The sequence below is a fragment of the Pseudophryne corroboree genome, unplaced genomic scaffold (genome assembly GCF_028390025.1).
Source record: "Pseudophryne corroboree isolate aPseCor3 unplaced genomic scaffold, aPseCor3.hap2 scaffold_99, whole genome shotgun sequence".
Taxonomy (NCBI): Eukaryota; Metazoa; Chordata; class Amphibia; order Anura; family Myobatrachidae; genus Pseudophryne; species Pseudophryne corroboree.
In genome coordinates this window covers 1,367,310-1,380,265 of record NW_026970570.1, presented here as the reverse complement: position 1 = coordinate 1,380,265, position 12,956 = coordinate 1,367,310, and the positions used below count along the sequence as shown (strand labels likewise).

At 43.1% G+C, this 12,956-nt stretch overlaps 7 non-coding genes and 1 pseudogene across 7 annotated transcripts; all 8 read left to right on the top strand.

The window, feature by feature from the left end:
- The first annotated feature begins 330 nt into the window (after positions 1-330).
- Positions 331-495, top strand: LOC135049460 (U1 spliceosomal RNA). Its single transcript, XR_010241213.1, has one exon. It is a non-coding gene; the product is annotated as a U1 spliceosomal RNA (small nuclear RNA).
- A 149-nt stretch (positions 496-644) lies between these two features.
- LOC135049444 (U1 spliceosomal RNA) lies at positions 645-807 on the top strand. The gene has a single exon (XR_010241197.1). It is a non-coding gene; the product is annotated as a U1 spliceosomal RNA (small nuclear RNA).
- Positions 808-1,481: 674 nt separating this feature from the next.
- On the top strand, positions 1,482-1,645 carry LOC135049274 (U1 spliceosomal RNA). Its single transcript, XR_010241038.1, has one exon. It is a non-coding gene; the product is annotated as a U1 spliceosomal RNA (small nuclear RNA).
- A 152-nt stretch (positions 1,646-1,797) lies between these two features.
- Positions 1,798-1,960, top strand: LOC135049456 (U1 spliceosomal RNA). Its single transcript, XR_010241209.1, has one exon. It is a non-coding gene; the product is annotated as a U1 spliceosomal RNA (small nuclear RNA).
- Positions 1,961-2,634: 674 nt separating this feature from the next.
- Positions 2,635-2,798, top strand: LOC135049349 (U1 spliceosomal RNA). The gene has a single exon (XR_010241109.1). It is a non-coding gene; the product is annotated as a U1 spliceosomal RNA (small nuclear RNA).
- A 152-nt stretch (positions 2,799-2,950) lies between these two features.
- LOC135049405 (U1 spliceosomal RNA) lies at positions 2,951-3,113 on the top strand. Its single transcript, XR_010241162.1, has one exon. It is a non-coding gene; the product is annotated as a U1 spliceosomal RNA (small nuclear RNA).
- Positions 3,114-3,787: 674 nt separating this feature from the next.
- On the top strand, positions 3,788-3,951 carry LOC135049352 (U1 spliceosomal RNA). Its single transcript, XR_010241112.1, has one exon. It is a non-coding gene; the product is annotated as a U1 spliceosomal RNA (small nuclear RNA).
- A 152-nt stretch (positions 3,952-4,103) lies between these two features.
- Positions 4,104-4,245, top strand: LOC135049608 (U1 spliceosomal RNA; annotated as a pseudogene).
- Positions 4,246-12,956: the final 8,711 nt, after the last annotated feature.

Below are 12,956 nucleotides of genomic sequence, written 5' to 3'. Positions count from 1 at the left end.
CATGCCCTGCACGCCCCTTTTCTCTTTTCATATGCAGATGAGGGTTGAAGCCAACTTTGACCCACTGCTTGGATGACATCACCGTATGCAAATCCGTCTTCTGCAGAACTTCCCCCAGGAATGCTTGCACTAGTTGTTGCATTTGGTTTGTTGTTTGGGGGTGCTTCAGTATTAGGCAGCCTTCTGCCCTCCCATGTTCATCTGAAAATATGTGTTCTCCCTGCAGTTGTTGTCCCCAGATGAGAGTTCCCTTGTGCTGCCTCAGTTGAATCTCCTTTACTTGACAGAGATGTGCATGAGCAGCGGCCCTCCCCAGCCCTATCCCAAATCATACTTATTTTGCATAGGAGATACCATGGTCATGAAGATTACTCTCCCAGGGTGAGGTTCATTCATTGCATTCTGGGTATGCTGACCCCTGTGATTTCCCCAAATGTGGGAAACGCGACTGCTTTATTTGTTGGTAGTGGGGGACTGTGTTTGTGTTTTCCTCTGATCTCTGGTAAAAGTCAGATTTCTTTGTTTCAGATCTTCCTCTAGCCTTGTTCTTCTTTCGAGAGTTTCCTTGTGCTGCCTCAGTTGGATCTCCTTCACTTGACAGGGGGGTGCCCGAGCAGCGACCCTCCCCAGCTCTAGCCCAACTCCTACTTACCTGCCAGGTGAGATACTATGATCATGAAGGTGCTTCTCCCAGGGCAAGGCTCACCCATTGCACTCTGGGTGTGCTGCCCCTGCGATTTCCCCAAATGTGGGAAACTTGACTGCATAATTTGTGTTTCCCCTGGTCAGGTCTCGTATAATTCAGATCTCTTTGTCTCAGGTCTCTCTCCAGCCTAGTTTGCTGTCTGTTTCCACTTCTCTTTTCTTGAGCCGCTCCCTTCTATGCCCTTGCGCACTATCCTGACTTCTCCTCCTTTCTGCTTACTTTGTGCCTTCCAACGCACAATGCGAACTACAGGTAGTGCTGCAGGGCCCACACCCTTTTACTTGCCTTACAGAGCAGCTCTGGAGCTGTTACAGTGCCCAGCTGCTGCAAGAAATCAGCTTGAATGCTTCAGGGGCTGGGGCATAGCCAACATGAGCCCTACACCGAAGGAGGGTGGAGGTGTTTAATGCAAACTAGGGGTCAGCCAAGTGCCGCAAAAGGCCACCATGCCCTGCACGCCCCTTTTCTCTTTTCATATGCAGACGAGGGTTGAAGCCAACTTTGACCCACTGCTTGGATGACATCACCATATGCAAATCTATCTGCTGCAGGCCTTCCCCCAGGAATGCTTGCACTAGTTGTTGCATTTGGTTTGTTGTTTGGGGGTGCTTCAGTATTAGGCAGCCTTCTGCCCTCCCATGTTCATCTGAAAATATGTGTTCTCCCTGCAGTTGTTGTCCCCAGATGAGAGTTCCCTTGTGCTGCCTCAGTTGAATCTCCTTTACTTGACAGAGATGTGCCTGAGCAGCGGCCCTCCCCAGCCATATCCCAAATCATACTTATTTTGCATAGGAGATACCATTGTTATGAAGATTGTTCTCCCAGGGTGCGGTTCATTCATTGCACTCTGGGTATGCTGACCCCTGTGATTTCCCCAAATGTGGGAAACTCGACTGCATTATTTGTGGTAGTGGTGGACTGTGTTTGTGCTTTCCTCTGGTCAGCTCTGGTAAAAGTCAGATTTCTTTGTCTCAGATCTTCCTCTAGCCTTGTTCTTCTTTCGAGCGTTCCTTTGTGCTGCCTCAGTTGGATCTCCTTCACTTGACAGGGGGGTGCCCGAGCAGCGACCCTCCCCAGCTCTAGCCCAACTCCTACTTACCTGCCAGGTGAGATACTATGATCATGAAGGTGCTTCTCCCAGGGCAAGGCTCACCCATTGCACTCTGGGTGTGCTGCTCCTGCGATTTCCCCAAATGTGGGAAACTTGACTGCATAATTTGTGTTTCCCCTGGTCAGGTCTCGTATAATTCAGATCTCTTTGTCTCAGGTCTCTCTCCAGCCTAGTTTGCTGTCTGTTTCCACTTCTCTTTTCTTCAGCAGCTCCCTTCTATGCCCTTGCGCACTATCCTGACTTCTCCTCCTTTCTGCTTACTTTGTGCCTTCCAACGCACAATGCGAACTACAGGTAGTGCTGCAGGGCCCACAACCTTTTACTTGCCTTACAGAGCAGCTCTGGAGCTGTTACAGTGCCCAGCTGCTGCAAGAAATCAGCTTGAATGCTTCAGGGGCTGGGGCATAGCCAACATGAGCCCCACACCGAAGGAGGGTGGAGGTGTTTAATGCAAACTAGGGGTCAGCCAAGTGCCGCAAAAGGCCACCATGCCCTGCACGCCCCTTTTCTCTTTTCATATGCAGACGAGGGTTGAAGCCAACTTTGACCCACTGCTTGGATGACATCACCATATGCAAATCTATCTGCTGCAGGCCTTCCCCCAGGAATGCTTGCACTAGTTGTTGCATTTGGTTTGTTGTTTGGGGGTGCTTCAGTATTAGGCAGCCTTCTGCCCTCCCATGTTCATCTGAAAATATGTGTTCTCCCTGCAGTTGTTGTCCCCAGATGAGAGTTCCCTTGTGCTGCCTCAGTTGAATCTCCTTTACTTGACAGAGATGTGCCTGAGCAGCGGCCCTCCCCAGCCATATCCCAAATCATACTTATTTTGCATAGGAGATACCATTGTTATGAAGATTGTTCTCCCAGGGTGCAGTTCATTCATTGCTCTCTGGGTATGCTGACCCCTGTGATTTCCCCAAATGTGGGAAACTCGACTGCATTATTTGTGGTAGTGGTGGACTGTGTTTGTGCTTTCCTCTGGTCAGCTCTGGTAAAAGTCAGATTTCTTTGTCTCAGATCTTCCTCTAGCCTTGTTCTTCTTTCGAGAGTTCCTTTGTGCTGCCTCAGTTGGATCTCCTTCACTTGACAGGGGGGTGTCCGAGCAGCGACCCTCCCCAGCTCTAGCCCAACTCCTACTTACCTGCCAGGTGAGATACTATGATCATGAAGGTGCTTCTCCCAGGGCAAGGCTCACCCATTGCACTCTGGGTGTGCTGCCCCTGCAATTTCCCCAAATGTGGGAAACTTGACTGCATAATTTGTGTTTCCCCTGGTCGGCTCTCGTATAATTCAGATCTCTTTGTCTCAGGTCTCTCTCCAGCCTAGTTTGCTGTCTGTTTCCACTTCTCTTTTCTTGAGCCCCTCCCTTCTATACCCTTGTGCACTATCCTGACTTCTCCTCCCGTCTGCTTACTTTGTGCCTTCCAATGCACAATGCAAACTACAGGTAGTGCTGCAGGGCCCACACCCTTTTACTTGCCTTACAGAGCAGCTCTGGAGCTGTTACAGTGCCCAGCTGCTGCAAGAAATCAGCTTGAATGCTTCATGGGATGGGGCATGGCCAACATGAGCCCCACACCAAAGGAGGGTGGGGGTGTTTAATGCGATCTAGGGGTCATCCAAGCAGCGCAAAAGGCCGCCATGCCCTGCACGCCCCTTTTCTCTTTTCATATGCAGATGAGGGTTGAAGCCAACTTTGACCCACTGCTTGGATAACATCACCATATGCAAATCCATCTGCTGCAGGCCTTCCCCCAGGAATGCTTGCACTAGTTGTTGCATTTGGTTTGTTGTTTGGGGGTGCTTCAGTATTAGGCAGCCTTCTGCCCTCCCATGTTCATCTGAAAATATGTGTTCTCCCTGCAGTTGTTGTCCCCAGATGAGAGTTCCCTTGTGCTGCCTCAGTTGAATTAACTTTACTTGACAGAGATGTGCCTGAGCAGCGGCCCTCCCCAGCCCTATCCCAAATCATACTTATTTTGCATAGGAGACACCATGGTCATGAAGATTGTTCACCCAGGGTGAGGTTCATTCATTGCATTCTGGGTATGCTGACCCCTGTGATTTCCCCAAATGTGGGAAACTCGCCTGCATTATTTGTGGTAGTGGGGGACTGTGTTTGTGTTTTCCGCTGGTCAGCTCTGGTAAAAGTCAGATTTCTTTGTCTCAGATCTTCCTCTAGCCTTGTTCTTCTTTCGAGAGTTCCATTGTGCTGCCTCAGTTGGATCTCCTTCACTTGACAGGGGGGTGCCCGAGCAGCGACCCTCCCCAGCTCTAGCCCAACTCCTACTTACCTGCCAGGTGAGATACTATGATCTTGAAGGTGCTTCTCCCAGGGCAAGGCTCACCCATTGCACTCTGGCTGTGCTGCCCCTGCGATTTCCCCAAATGTGGGAAACTTGACTGCATAATTTGTGTTTCCCCTGGTCGGCTCTCAATGCTCAATGCTTCATGGGATGGGGCATGGCCAACATGAGCCCCACACCGAAGGAGGGTGGAGGTGTTTAATGCGAACTAGGGGTCATCCAAGCGCCGCAAAAGGCCGCCAAGCCCTGCATAACCCTTTTCTCTTTTCATATGCAGATGAGGGTTCCAGCCAACTTTGGCCCACTGCTTGGATGACATCACCGTATGCAAATTCGTCTCCTGCAGACCTTCCCCCAGGAATACTTGTACTAGTTATTGCATATGGTTTGATATTTGATGGTGCTTCAGTATTAGGCAGCCTTCCGCCCTCCCATGTTCATCTGAAAAGATGTGGTCTCCCTGCAGTTGTTGTCCCCAGACGAGAGTTCCCTTGTGCTTCCTCAGTTGAATCTCCTTAACTTGACGGGGGAGGGGCTGCCCGAGCAGCCACCCTCCCCAGCCCTATCCCAACTCATACTTATTTTGCATATGAGATCTCTATATCATGAAGATTGTTCTCACAGGGTGAGGTTCATCCATTATATTTTAAAATAGGAAGGTTCAAATTACATATTTGAATTGCATCTATGTGCTGGATTCAAATGTCCCCCCCCCCTTCCTTTCTCAATTGTGCCCGTCAGCAGCTATTCTAAGGTTGCTGCCAATGGGTGTGACACATTAATTTCTTCTGTGGGGTACACTGGACTCCACAAGGATTCACATTGGGGTGTAGAGTAGGATCTTGATCTGAGGCACCAACCGGCTCAAAGCTTTTGACTGTTCCCAAGATGCTCAGCGCATTCTCCTCTATAACCCCGCTTCCATGAACAGGGAGCTCAGTTTGTAGTTGTTGCCTTCAGTAGCAGGCCACTTAACAGGGGCCTGCCTCAAGCAGCCTATTCTTAGCTATTAATTTTGACAAGAAAAGAAGAACTTTTTTTATGAGAATCTACAAGGGCTGCAGCAGGCTAGGTCTAATAGACATCTTTACTGCAGCTTCATCACTCCCAGCGGCACTGTATACTCCCGTGCCCTGGTTGCTGGGTCACTGCAGCGGAGGCTCCGGTTTCTTCCTAAGGTCAGTCACACACAATGTAACACCCCGGTATAACAAGTGTGTAAACTATGTGGAACAGGTCAGGGATACCTTGATGGACTATTCCTCCTTCAGCAGCAGCTCTTCTCTATTCCTGGCAGAGAGGCAAGGTTTCCCCAGACACAAAGAAAGGCAGGCAGGGCTTTGTATGAAAGAATAAATGGTTTACCACATAACTCAGAAAAGGAACTGATTACAGTAAGGAAGGGAAAGATTTGATTCAAGCAACTTAAACACAGACACCATATACACTTTAAGTCATTACACAAATGGTAATATAACTAAATCTGAGATTAATACTATGTTGCTTAGTAATAGAAATCAACTTATGCAGACAATATTTAAGTCCCAGATAACATTGGTGTCACTGCAGGGAGTCTCTATGTGCACGTTGGGGCCCGGTTATGTTGTTACATAGTTATATGCAGCTATTGTCTTCTTTAGCTGTGAACAAAATATTGTAGCTCTGTGTAGTAAAGATGATTGTTTAAAACAAACTGGAGCTGCTTCCCATGTAAATCGCTGCATAGGTATAGTAAATATAGGATAATGTCCTTTGCAGTGGAGTAGGTTTCAGTATAAATATGGATTTATCTCACCCAGTCAATAGATGTTTCTGAGGCAGTTTCCCCTCAGATGTAGGCCAGTCAGCATTGGTATAAAGGCTTTATACTCTCCTGTCTCTGACACTTGCTGTGCACTCTCTTGGCTGAGAGTGTCATGGCGTTCTTACTTGTTAATTGCTGCACTTCCACTGCTGTATTTTGCACTACTGCTTACTCTCTCATGCAATTTTCAGCTTATTTGTCTCCCCTCTCTCAGCTGCTCATCTCTGCGTAATGGCGTCGCCAGCTGTTTCCTCACCATGGCTCCAACTGACTTCTCAAACTGCTGTTCAATTTTCTTTTAAATAAACTTTATTTAAAATGGCACAGGCAACTACACTGTTGTCAAAAATGTCCTTGTTGTTATGGGATATCACACGTGCCCCCCCCCCCAAAACATGCGTGTCCTCACGCATTTTGGTTTTATCCCTATATAAACTTCTCACTATATCCAGTCACATTCATTAGTGAACACAGATTATGTCTGAAACATTAACATTTATCAACATTTTTAACATCAGTATCTGATAGGTATAATTCCTTTTGTGCTATAGTACATTAACACATGCTCCTGGAGCAATCGGTTGAAATCTGGACAGTATATGGTCTTGAAAAGTTTGTCTAGGAAACCTCAACCCCCCTGCCATGGATGAGTATTGAACTCTTTCTAAACTGTCTTTGGGACATGCTGTACAAAACTGCAGCTGACTATGGTGGTTTTCTGTTTTGCAAGCCCTAGTCTTCTTGCCTCCTTGTCGGTGACAAACCACCTTAGTCTGCTGTAAATACATTTTATGAGCCTCTTCCATTCCATCTTGGGATTCAGTATCACAGCTGGTTTGGGACAATGGATTCTGGAGAGAAAGAGGCAGCAAGGTTCTTCTTACAGAACAGGTTGGACAGTTTCGGCACCATCTCTTGATGTCTTCCCTCATTTCAACCCAAAAGAACTTTTTCCAGATGCTTGTTTCCATCCTTTTGCACCCAGGGTGACCTGACTTGTCGTGATATTCTTCAAGCACATAACAAGCACTTTGTCTTGGAATTACAAGTTGACTGATCCTATAATGAGTATTAGGATCCACACTACATCGAACCAACTGTCCTTTCTCTTCAAACAGCCTTTCTCGCTGTCTCAACAACTTCAGGAGTTCTGGCGAGGATTCTTGCCTTTGTCGCTTGGTCAGGTATTTCCCAATCTTCAGTAAGGCTTTGAGGTGTCTTATCATCTGACTTTTATCTTGCAGGTGGTCAAAACTGGTTCCTTGAATAGGTTGCTCACAGTTTCTAGAACTGGATGCTATATTATTCATGCCTAACATTGAAGCATTCTTTCGGATAATCTGGACACTGGAGATGGGCATTTCTATCATTATTTGGCTAGCCTTATTTTTTTCATGTTCCTCTCTTACAGATAATTCTGTTATCATTCTTCCCTTTTGTTTGGCTATCCCAGGTTGAAGGCCTTGTTTCTCCTGGAGCTTGTCAGTTTGAAACTCTCCTTGGAGTGCTGCTACGAGCTCCTCACAGCAGTTCCGCAACACATTCATGCCCACTATCACTGGAGGCAATCCATCATCTTGGGCAGTGGTGATGATGAAGCCTTGCTGTGGTAGCACTGTTCGTCCGATTTGAATTTCAGCTTCCGAGTATCCTTTGCAAGGGATGCAGTGCCCATTGCTTGCAATCGGGTTTATCAATGTGGAAGTTGACGGAAACATCTGTTCCTCAGTCCAATGCTGCTCAAACTGTGTTGCTTGTATTGTGGTCACTTGTGATCCAGTGTCTAAGAGAGCGGGCATTGAGACTCCATTGATGCAAACTTGAACCACCGGGCTTTGGCTAACATAACGGGTTAACCACATGAATTTGGAGTTTAAATGATCTGGCTGCTCAAATTCTCTCTTAATTTGTCCGCTTCCTTCACAGCTTTGAAAAATGGGTCGCCTTTGGGAGGCAAAGTGGTTGGAAAAAAGTGTCTCCCTGTTTCTATGTAGGTCCCATTGGGAACTGTTCAGTGGTCTCCTCTCCTGGCACCATTCCATTTCTTCATGGAGCAGTGCCTGCTGTCTCTTCAGAATCTGCAGGTCTCTGCGCATCTCTGTCACACCACGTGTCAGTTCAGCCAGCAGACTTCGTAACTCACTAGAAGAGTCAAATATGCATGTCTTTGAACATGGCACTGTCACTCCTTTTACTGTAGGTGGGTAAGTAGCTCCTTTAAAACTTGACTCCTGGGCATCAGAATTCTCTTGATACCGTGGCATCTCTGGAATAGACTCTTGTGGAACAGCCCCTGAAGTAAGACTGGAGCCTAGAACTTTAATCGCAGCCTCTTTAAAATCCAGGAATGTGCTTCCAGGCTTCTGCAATCTCAATAGTCGCAGCTGAGTTTTACAAATTCGCCCCTTGCACCTTCAGTGAACTGGTCCAATAACATTTTCTCTTTGTCATGCACTTGCTCAGGGTCTGCTTGCTGAACATCTCTGAGTGCTTCCTGCAAGCTGAGGGCATAGCCCCGTAGTGACTCTCCTGGTTGTTGCTTTCGAGCAAAGAAGTGCATTTTAAGTTCTGACACTGTCCTTGTGTCAAATGTGGTAGCAAGCCTGTTGAGGATCTGGTCCACAGTCTTCTTCTCTTCAGTAGGCCAGGAAGTAACCTCTCTAAGTGCAAGCCCTTTCAACTGTCCCATCAAGATCTCCACCTTTTGCTGCTCTTTCAGCGGGTACAGACGAAACAAAGACTGCAGTAGTATCCTCATCAGTTTATTTTTGTCAATTACCATTTTAATAATCGGGTAAAGAAAATTAAGTGGATTTTTGAAAGAAAACAATACTGTCAATATACTATTAAAACAAATTAAAATGGTAAAAGTTATTGTACTTTAAGTAAAAATAAAAGAGCAAAAATATCAATCCCAGTTTTGGATTACTTTAATTAACAAAAAAAAATGCATATAGCAGAGGATAGTTTCAATCTGCCTACCTCTGGGCTATGGACCCAGCATGCTTCCATTACAGTACTCTGCTGCACATGTAATTGCAAGAGATCCTGAAGCACTCACTCATCATGGGAAAGTACCAATGTGTTTCTTCATTGGTTGATGGAAGAAACATCTTACAAAAACTCTCCAGATTATTGACTATTTAAAGTTTTTCTTGGAAACGTTCTAGATGAATGCTTATCAGCCTTTGTCAGTATGTACTTTTGCAAAGTGTCGCTGTGGCGCAATCAGTTAGTGTGTACGGCTATTAACCAAAAGGTTGGTGGTTCAATCCCACCCAGGGACGTAATTGACCTTGTTATCAGATTTTGGTGATCTTTAAGTAGACAAGTCAAAATTTCAAAAACCCCTGTTATGGTGTAGGGTACCTGGCCTTCTCTGATGTAATCAGAGTTAGATTTGATTCAGTGATTTTATAAAAACAGCTAGGAAGCACAATTTAGCAGTGGTTTGCAGAGAAAAAGAAATATGCTGGCAAAAAAATCCAATTGAGTGATTAAACAGCTCTTCATTTTCTGGCTTTACTTTTATGCTAACAAATTTGTACTCTGAAAAGTGTCCACAAAGCCAAATATCTGATTAACATCTTTGTAGGAATGGTTTTTCACCTATTACTAAATTAAACTTGCTTCATTGGAAAGGCAGCAAGATGCATCCTCATTTCAATATCTACTGAAATAATACAGGTTGACACCAGGAAACATTAACGCCACTGCATCCTTGCTGCTTTCTCATGTGGAAGTCTGTTTAATGTGAAAACAAGGTGATATCTAATTAGCACACAGGTAAGGAATTAAGAAAATCTTTATTTAAGGGTGAAGATGTTTCTCACAAAATCGTTGCCCCAATGCATCATTGAAATTCAAGCTGGAAAGATGATTTTAATACATCACTTGTACATTTTGTATTGCTCTTCTGGTGACAATGTAGTTTGTTTTTGTCAATTACCATTTTAATAATCGGGTAAAGAAAATTAAGTGGATTTTTGAAAGAAAACAATACTGTCAATATACTATTAAAACAAATTAAAATGGTAAAAGTTATTGTACTTTAAGTAAAAATAAAAGCTAAAATATCAATCCCAGTTTTGGATTACTTTAATGAACAAAAAAAAATGCATATAGCAAAGGATAGTTTCAATCTGCCTACCTCTGGGTTATGGACCCAGCATGCTTCCATTACAGTACTCTGCTGCACATGTAAGTGCAAGAGATCCTGAAGCACTCACTCATCATGCGAAAGTACCAATGTGTTTCTTCATTGGTTGCTGGAAGAAACATCTTACAAAAACTCTCCAGATTATTGACTTTTTAAAGTTTTTCTAGGAAACGTTCTAGATGAATGCTTATTAGTCTTTGTCAGTATTTACTTTTTGCAAAGTGTCTCTGTGGCGCAATCGGTTAGTGTGTTCAGCTATTAATCAAAAGGTTGGTGGTTCAATCCCACCCAGGGACGTGATTGACCTTGTGATCAGATTTTGGTGATATTTAAGTAGACAAGTCAAAATTGCAAACCCCCTCTTATGGTGTAGGGTACCTGGCCTTCTCTGATGTAATCAGAGTTAGATTTAATTAAGTGATTTTATAAAAAAAACAGCTAGGAAGCACAATTTAGCAGTGGGTTGCAGAGAAAAAGAAAAATGCTGGCAGAAAAATCCAATTGAGTGATTAAACAGCTCTTCATTTTCTGGCTTTATTTTTATGATAACAAATTTGTTCTCTGAAAAGTGTCCACAAAGCCAAGTATCTGATTAACATCTTTGTAGGGATGGTTTTTCACCTATTACTAAATTAAACTTGCTTCATTGGAAAGGCAGCAAGATGTATCCTCATTTCAATATCTACGGAAATAATACAGGTTGACACCATGAAACATTAACGCCACTGCATCTTTGCTGTTTTCTCATGTGGAAGTCTGTTTAATGTGAAAACAAGGTGATCTCTAATTAGCACACAGGTAAGGAATTAAGAAAATCTTTATTTAAGGGTGAAGATGTTTCTCACAAAATCGTTGCCCCAATGCATCATTGAAATCCAAGCTGGAAAGATGATTTTAATATATTACTTGAACATTTTATATTGCTCTTCTGGTGACAATGTAGTTTGTTTTTGTCAATTACCATTTTAATAATCGGGTAAAGAAAATTAATTGGATTTTTGAAAGAAAACAATACTGTCAATATACTATTAAAACAAATTAAAATGGTAAAAGTTATTGTACTTTAAGTAAAAATAAAAGAGCAAAAATATCAATCCCAGTTTTGGATTACTTTAATTAACAAAAAAAAATGCATATAGCAGAGGATAGTTTCAATCTGCCTACCTCTGGGTTATGGACCCAGCATGCTTCCATTACAGTACTCTGCTGCACATGTAAGTGCAAGAGATCCTGAAGCACTCACTCATCATGGGAAAGTACCAATGTGTTTCTTCATTGGTTGATGGAAGAAACATCTTACAAAAACTCTCCACATTATTGACTTTTTAAAATGTTTCTAGGAATCGTTCTAGATGAATGCTTATTAGCCTTTGTCAGTATGGACTTTTGCAAAGTGTTGCTGTGGTGCAATCAGTTACTGCGTAAGGCTATTAACCAAAAGGTTGGTGGTTCAATCCCACCCAGGGACGTAATTGACCTTGTTATCAGATTTTGGTGATCTTTATGTAGACAAGTCAAAATTTCGAAAACCCCTGTTATGGTGTAGGGTACCTGGCCTTCTCTGATGTAATCAGAGTTAGATTTGATTCAGTGATTTTATAAAAACAGCTAGGAAGCACAATTTAGCAGTGGGTTGCAGAGAAAAAGAAATATGCTGGCAAAAAAATCCAATTGAGTGATTAAATAGCTCTTCATTTTCTGGCTTTATTTTTATGCTAACAAATTTGTTCTCTGAAAAGTGTCCACAAAGCCAAGTATCTGATTAACATCTTTGTAGGGATGGTTTTTCACCTATTACTAAATTAAACTTGCTTCATTGGAAAGGCAGCAAGGTGCATCCTCATTTCAATATCTACTGAAATAATACAGGTTGACACCAGGAAACATTAACGCCACTGCATCCTTGCTGCTTTCTCATGTGGAAGTCTGTTTAATGTGAAAACAAGGTGATATCTAATTAGCACACAGGTAAGGAATTAAGAAAATCTTTATTTAAGGGTGAAGATGTTTCTCACAAAATCGTTGCCCCAATGCATCATTGAAATTCAAGCTGGAAAGATGATTTTAATATATCATTTGTACATTTTGTATTGCTCTTCTGGTGACAATGTAGTTTGTTTTTGTCAATTACCATTTTAATAATCGGGTAAAGAAAATTAATTGGATTTTTGAAAGAAAACAATACTGTCAATATACTATTAAAACAAATTAAAATGGTAAAAGTTATTGTACTTTAAGTAAAAATAAAAGAGCAAAAATATCAATCCCAGTTTTGGATTACTTTAATTAACAAAAAAAAATGCATATAGCAGAGGATAGTTTCAATCTGCCTACCTCTGGGTTATGGACCCAGCATGCTTCCATTACAGTACTCTGCTGCACATGTAAGTGCAAGAGATCCTGAAGCACTCACTCATCATGGGAAAGTACCAATGTGTTTCTTCATTGGTTGATGGAAGAAACATCTTACAAAAACTCTCCACATTATTGACTTTTTAAAATGTTTCTAGGAATCGTTCTAGATGAATGCTTATTAGCCTTTGTCAGTATGGACTTTTGCAAAGTGTTGCTGTGGCGCAATCAGTTACTGTGTAAGGCTAATAACCAAAAGGTTGGTGGTTCAATCCCACCCAGGGACGTAATTGACCTTGTTATCAGATTTTGGTGATCTTTATGTAGACAAGTCAAAATTTCAAACCCCCTCTTATGGTGTAGGGTACCTGGCCTTCTCTGATGTAATCAGAGTTAGATTTGATTCAGTGATTTTATAAAAACAGCTAGGAAGCACAATTTAGCAGTGGGTTGCAGAGAAAAAGAAATATGCTGGCAAAAAAATCCAATTGAGTGATTAAACAGCTCTTCATTTTCTG